The 7,127-nt window shown below is 42.5% G+C and overlaps 1 pseudogene; it reads left to right on the top strand.

Annotated features, from left to right (window-relative positions):
- Nucleotides 1-5,135: 5,135 nt before the first annotated feature.
- LOC118536256 (translation machinery-associated protein 7 pseudogene) lies at nucleotides 5,136-5,484 on the top strand (annotated as a pseudogene).
- Nucleotides 5,485-7,127: the final 1,643 nt, after the last annotated feature.

The following is a 7,127-nucleotide window of genomic DNA, read 5'->3' as shown; positions in this document are numbered from 1 at the left end:
TCAATAGTTATTCCCTGTCTCAATAGTTAGTTATTCCCTATGTCACATGCGTCTCTCTCCAACCCTGGAATCTGTGACTAGCTTTCAAACTGTCCTTTTGTTTCACTAACATTTTACTGTTTGAATGTTCATACCACTTAGATCAAATATCATAGAACCTTTGAGCTGAAAATATACTTTTTTTAAAGATTTATTTATTTATTTGAGAGAGAGAGAGAGAGAGATAAGGAGTGGGGGAAGGGGCAGAGGGAGAGAATATCCAAGCAGACTCCCACTGACTGCAGAGCCCATCTGGGGGCTCGATCCCAGGAGCCAAGAGATCAGGGCCTGAGCAGAAACCAAGAGTTGGACGCTCAGCCGACTGAGCCACCCAGGTAGGTGCTCCTGAGCTGAAAATATCTTAAATTTGCCTAATCAACCCTCTAAGAAAAAAAGCTCAGAGCAATTTCTCTCTCACATTCTCACAGTCTCTGATACTCTTGTGCTAGTACAGTCAGAGTTGGGTCTATTGTCTCAATTCCTAACGCAGTGAGTACGTGTACGTGTACGTGTGTGTGTTGTGCCTCATTGTGCACTGCTTTTAGACACTCTGACTAGTTTGCAAGTACACAATATGTACTGGGGAAATGTTTGTAAGCAATATCAAAATCCATGTTAGAACAACAACAAAAATATCCAAAAGAAACATAACTGTGATAAGGATTCTGAAGAGAAGAGATAATAAAGTGTGAATTTAGCCCCATGTGGAACATGAATTTTTTTCTTGGCTTCATGTCCTAATATCAAAGGAGGTAGAAACCCTACAGAAATTTGAACAGGAATGGCTTAATATAAATAATTATTATAAGTAATTGTTAACTATTCACAGGAAATTAGCTACCAAAAGAAAACTTTAAAGATTACCCAAGGTCTCAGTGAGAGAACCCAAGGAAGAAACACACTTGGAAGGGGTCCCTTCCCCAAGGTTTGAAATCAGACCTGATTAGAGGGCTGTGGTTGCAGCCTGCTGGATGGCAGAGAAGTTGCTGGGCTGCCCTAGGATAAGGCTGGTGGACAGAGAACCATGACTGGATGCCAATGAAACTCACTAGGAAGCTGCCATCAGAGGCTGCTGTGGAATTCACTGGGAAGCTGTTGGAGGTACCCACAGAACTTACCTGGAAGGCACCCACCAGGGTGGTACTAAGCTCACTGGAAAGCAGCTTTCCAGGAAGCTGCCTGCAGCTGATACCACTGACACTTGTTGAAGGTCATCTCCATGGGGTGTCCTGCAGCAGGATGGCCAAGCACCACAGGAACAAGAAGGAGGGAAAAATACATCTGCAACTGGAAGAGAAGCCCCTACCTGCAAGTGTTCCTCTTTTGCCCTCTACTGACAAAATTTAACATGGTGCCAGGAAGTAAATAAATGCTTATAAGATCCATCTCTGCTATCAAGCAGGATAACAAAGGGTAGATTTGGAGCTGAGAAGCAATACATCGATAACAGGAACAGGGTCCTCATCAGTGAAGAGGCTTGAGCTCTAGTCTCAGCAATACCAACTTGCTAACACCTAGGGACCTATCAGACACTAGATCCCCTTCATGATGTCTTGGTATCTCTCTACTTTCATTAATCCAATCTATTTTTCCTCCATTATTTTATTTAAATCCAATTAACAGATAATATATTATTGGTTTCAGAGGTAGAAGTCAGTGATTCATCAGTCTTTTATAATACCCAGTGCTCATATCACGTGCTCTCCTTAATGTCTATCACCAAGTTACCCCATCCTCCCACCTACCTCCCCTCCAGGAACCCTCAGTTTGTTTCGTATGATTAAGAGTCTCTTATGGTTTCTCTCTCTCTCTCTCTGGTTTCATCTTGTTTTATTTTTTCCTCTCCTCCCCTATTTTGAGTTTGGTAGTCACAATGAGCCATTCTATTACTTCAACATATAATAACTGAAAATAGCAAATAAACAAAACATACTTATCAAGTTTCCAAGAGCTCACACTAATAGATTTTTCTATTTTATTTTGCCTGAAACCAAACTTTAAGACAATTTTTACTTCCTAATGCTGTTTATGATATTGTGATTATAAGTAATACATATCTTCATCTCCCTTCCTGGCACAGGAGTTTCTGAAACACTTGGAATTTCTAAGTGATAGAGGTAAGAAGGAATATCTTTTGTTATTCATAATCAGCCCTCCAGCAACCATACCTGAATTAATGCTAATGAGATGACTCTTTGTGGGCTACTATATTGCTTCAGGATGAAGGCTGGTTGCCAGAGAAACCAACCAGGTGATTACAGGGTTGGAACTTTCAGCCCCTTCCCCCATCTCAAGGGAAAGGTGAGCAGCTAGAGATTGAGTTAATCACCAATGAGCTTTGATTTAAGCAATCATGCCTGTGTAATGGAGCCTCCTTAAAAACCCTAAACAACAGGGTTCAGAGAATTTCTGATTTGATGAATACATGCAGGAAGGGTGGTGCACCCCTTTTCCATGGGGCAGAAGCTTCTGTGCTGGGGAGCCTTCTAGACTTTGCCCAATGCACCTCTTCACCCGGCTGTTCATTTGTATCCTTTATAATATCCTCTATAAAATATACTGGTAATAGTAAGTACTCTCCTGAGTTCTGTGAGCCATTCTATCAAACTACTGAACCTGAGGGGGGTGGGGGGGTCATGGAAACCCCTAATCTATAACTAGTTGGTCTGCAGTACATGCAGCTGGGACTTGAGACGGGCATCTGAAGTGGGAGCAGTCTTTGAGTCTGAGCCCTAAATCTTTGGCGTCTGTACTAACTCTGGGTAGTTAGTGTCAGAAATGAACTAAATTGTAGAACACCCAACTGGTATCCACAGAGAATTGGAGAATTGCTTGGTGTGGAAAACCCACACATTTGGTGATAGAAGTGTTGTGGGTAAAACAGCCCATTACTGCTGTAACAAATTACCACAGACTTAGTGGTTTAAAATAACACAAATTTATTCACTTATCGCTCTGGAGGTCAGAAGCCTAAAATGGGTTTTCCTGGCTGCATTCCTTCTGGAGGCTCTATGGGAGAATCCATTTCCTTTTCCATCTTGTGGAGGTGAGCTGCATTCCTTGGCTCATGGCGATTTCCTGTAGCTTCAAAGCCAGCAGTGTATCATCTCTCCTCTCTGACCTCTGCTCTTGTCCTCACATTTTCTGTCTGACTCATCCCTCTTGCCTCCCTTTTATAAGGACACTTGTGATTACAGTGGACCCACAAGATAATCCAGAATAATCTCCCCACCTGAAGATTTAATCACATCTGCGAAGTCTCTTGCCATGGAAGGTAATATATTCACAGGTTCTAGAGATTAAGGCATGGATATCTTTGGAAGGCCATCATTCTATCTATCACACAATCCTTCCTAAAATTAAAGTCTCTTGAATATTGCATGATTTTTGCTTCAAGTATATTTTCTCATATAAAAGGGTCTCAAAACCTACCTACCCAGTTTTCAAGATGCTATAATAAGTTACCAGATACCCTTGGTTTCTCTTCAGCCCCCCATTCTTACTCTTCCTAAAAAACTCATTTAATTAACTTTCACCCTCCTTGTAATTCCTATTCATTAAATAATAAAAAAGATGATAAATTAGTTTATGAATTCATGAGCCCTAGTGACACAAGTTTTCTCACAGACCCTCAATTACTCTACCAACCTCCCTATATTTATTTGAATTGTCTTCTAGAGTTAGAGGGATTTCTGAATTAATGAGCAGAGGTGCAAGGCCTATTCAGCACACGTGCACGCACACGCACAGACACCACACGCGTGTGCGCACACACGCACACACACACACACACACACACAGTCCTGTCCCACAAGCCTAAACTTACTTATTGCATTTCCTTCTGTTCCAAGGTTTCCTTATTCTCATTCTGCTTCTCAGTATATGGCAGGAGAGAAAGTGGAATACATAATTCTAGAGTATTTAAGGAATCTCAAGACAAAGACAGCTTTCAATTAGAATATAGAGTGTCAAAATGGGACTAGAAAACAACGAGATACCACCAGACACCTATTAGAATGGTCAAAATCCAAAACACTGGACGCCTGGGTGGCTCAGTTGGTTAAGCGACTGCCTTCGGCTCAGGTCATGATCTTGGAGTCCCAGGATCGAGTCCCGCATCGGGCTCCCTGCTCGGCAGGGAGTCTGCTTCTCCCTCTGACCCTTCTCCCTCTCATGCTCTCTGTCTCTCATTCTCTCTCTCTCAAATAAATAAATAAAATCTTTAAAAAAAAAAAAATCCAAAACACTGACAACTCCAAATGCTGGTAAAGGTGTGGAGCAACAGGTGCTCTCATTTGTCATCGGTGGAAATTCAAAATGGTACAGCCACTTTAGAAGACAGTTTGGCAGTTTCTTACAAAACTAAAATACTCTTACCAGATGATATGATTATCTGCCTAGAAAACCAAAAGCATTAATTAGGGAAGTTTAAGCTGCTGTAACAGATAAAAGCCAAAATTTCAGTTGCTAAAAGGACACAAAGTTCATTATAGTTTAAAGCAGTAGGTGTTCAATAAGCATATGTGAAATGAATGGGCAAATTCCAACACTGTAATAGTGAAAAAAAAGAGGAATAATCTTAATGCTAGTTACATAAATAATGATAACCCCATCACTTAGCAAAAATTATGCTATTTAAAATACATTGTATGTCTATGCATACCAACTGATAAACATAGCCATGATATGTTTATGTTTTAAAGAAAGCAATTATTGTACAATATATGCAAACATTTAGAAGAATATACCATCCATTAACTATGGAATTCTGAGGTTCTTGGTACTCAGACTGCCTGGATAATTTCCCAGGACAAACCTCCTGAGCAAAAACCTAGCCAACAGTGTCCTCCCTTCTGGGCCTGAATGGCAGCCACAAGACAGCTGTCAGGATTTAGTGGATGAAACTTGGATGCATAGACTGGGGATTCCCCAGGACTCCTCCTGGTGCAGAGCAAAGCCAGGGCTGAGAAGACAACAGGGTAAACCACAGGCCGGGGACCTCCATTTGTCCTTTTGCTCCAGGTCCCTCAAATGTTAGATAAGCCTGCCTGAACTTAACCACAGCAACCTTCTCTACCAAAGCCAGAGTTTCCACTTCCGGTGGCAGGGTCTGGAGAAGGGGCGGCAGACGCCATGTCCGGCTGCAAAGGTGGCAAGAAGAAGGCCCTGAAGCAGCCCAAGAAGCAGGCCAAGGAGATGGACAAGGAAGATAAGGCATTCAAGCAGAAACAGAAAGAGGAGCAGAAGAAACTCGAGGAGCTAAAAGCGAAGGCCGTGGGAAAGGGCCCCCTGGCCACAGTTGGAATTAAGAAACCTGGCAAAAAGTAAGCTGCTCCTTGTGCCCAAGGCAATGATGATCCTTAATTCCATTCCTGTTTAAACATCTGGATTCCCTGTCACAGCATCTCTTGCTACCTAGAGCTGGAATGAAGTGTTGTCTTAGAGCCTGTTGTACATTTAAGAATAAACTTTTGTAAAAAAATAAAATAAAATAACCAAAGCCAGAGTTTTACCAATGCTGGTAATTCTTTTTAGTCTCATGTTGGTCTAACTGCACTTCCCATCATTGGACTGGGCTTTACTACAGCAGAAACCAACTGCTTTCTGACTGCGACACAAACACCAAATGTCATCCTGTCTCAGACACCACCAGGGCCTAATGCTTCTGCCAGACTAAAAAGTCATTTGATGGCAGAAATCCAGGCAGCATCTTGAGGCCAGTTAATTCAGCCATGCCTGTCACTAACTGTCATCCTTTGCCAGGACCCAAAGTGCAAGTTCCTCTGGTCATTTGCTCTTTCTTCTGTTCTCCCCGCCCCCACCCAGTTCAGTTCTCTGTTCACCCCAAATCCACCTTTCATCCTCCCATTATTGACAAATCCATCAGCCCTTCTCATGTTACTCTGTGGGATCCTCATTCTTTGTCAACCACCACTGAATTTCCACCTTTCCCCCAAATACTCCCTCTACCTGTTTATCTCCACTTCCGATCCTGGGTTGTTCACTGTCCTTCTGCCCATATGATTGGGGGGGGGGGGCGGGATGGGGATATCCATCATGTTTTTCTTGCTCTACACTGCTGCCTTCAGACTACTACCCCTCCACCTTTGTATAAACACACCTCTATTGAGGGTTATATCATCTGTCTGTAGCTCCCACTCCTTCCCTTGCCATTGTTATTATTGACTTTCTAATTACTACATATATTTCTTTTTTTTATTAACATATAATGTATTATTTGTTTCAGGGGTACAGGTCTGTGATTCATCAGTCTTACACAATTCACAGCGCTCACTATAGCACACACCACCCCCCAATGTCATCACCCAGCCACCCCATCCCTCCCACCCCCCTCCACTCCAGCAACCCTCAGTTTGTTTCCTGAGATTAAGAGTCTCTTATGGTTTGTCTCCCTCTCTGGTTTCGTCTTGTTTCATTTTTCCACTACTTGTATTTCTTACAGATTTGAGCATCTGGATCATCTCATTACCTTCCTTTCTTCTCTAGTGCTGTCATCATTCAAGGTTCTAGGTGAATCTGATGTCCTTGTGCACAACCTATCTGACATCACAGTTCCTTGACCTCCACTCTATTTCAGCAATCTACTGCTATTCCAAATCCAATTCTTTCCTATTTCCAGAACTATTCCACCTTTTAAACCAAAATCCTCATATCCACTTCCAAACTGCACCTTCCCAACTTTTCTTACTCTTTATTCTCAGTCTCTATTCTTATACCACATCAATGCCTCCAAGACTTTAATCCCACATCTCCCCTCATCTGTCTGCCCCTGTCTATTAATTGGACTTCCTGTCATCCTCCAATAATCACTGAAAACAAAAATATGATTGTGTCACTCTCCTACTTAAAATTCCTCAAAGGCTCTTCATATGTTCTAAAAATTTCAAATTCCTGGGGCACCTGGGTGGCTCAGATGGTTAAGCATCTGCCTTCGGCTCAGGTCATGATCTCAGGGTCCTGGGATCAAGTCCCACATTGGGCTCCTTGCTTAGCAAGGAGCCTGCTTCTCCCTCTGCCTGCCACTCCCCCTGCTTGTACTCTCCCTCTCTCTCTCTGGCAAATAAATA

This window comes from Halichoerus grypus, chromosome 8 (genome assembly GCF_964656455.1).
Source record: "Halichoerus grypus chromosome 8, mHalGry1.hap1.1, whole genome shotgun sequence".
NCBI lineage: Eukaryota > Metazoa > Chordata > Mammalia > Carnivora > Phocidae > Halichoerus > Halichoerus grypus.
The sequence above is the reverse complement of the archived record's forward strand: the minus strand, read 5'-3'. Positions and strand labels throughout refer to the sequence as shown.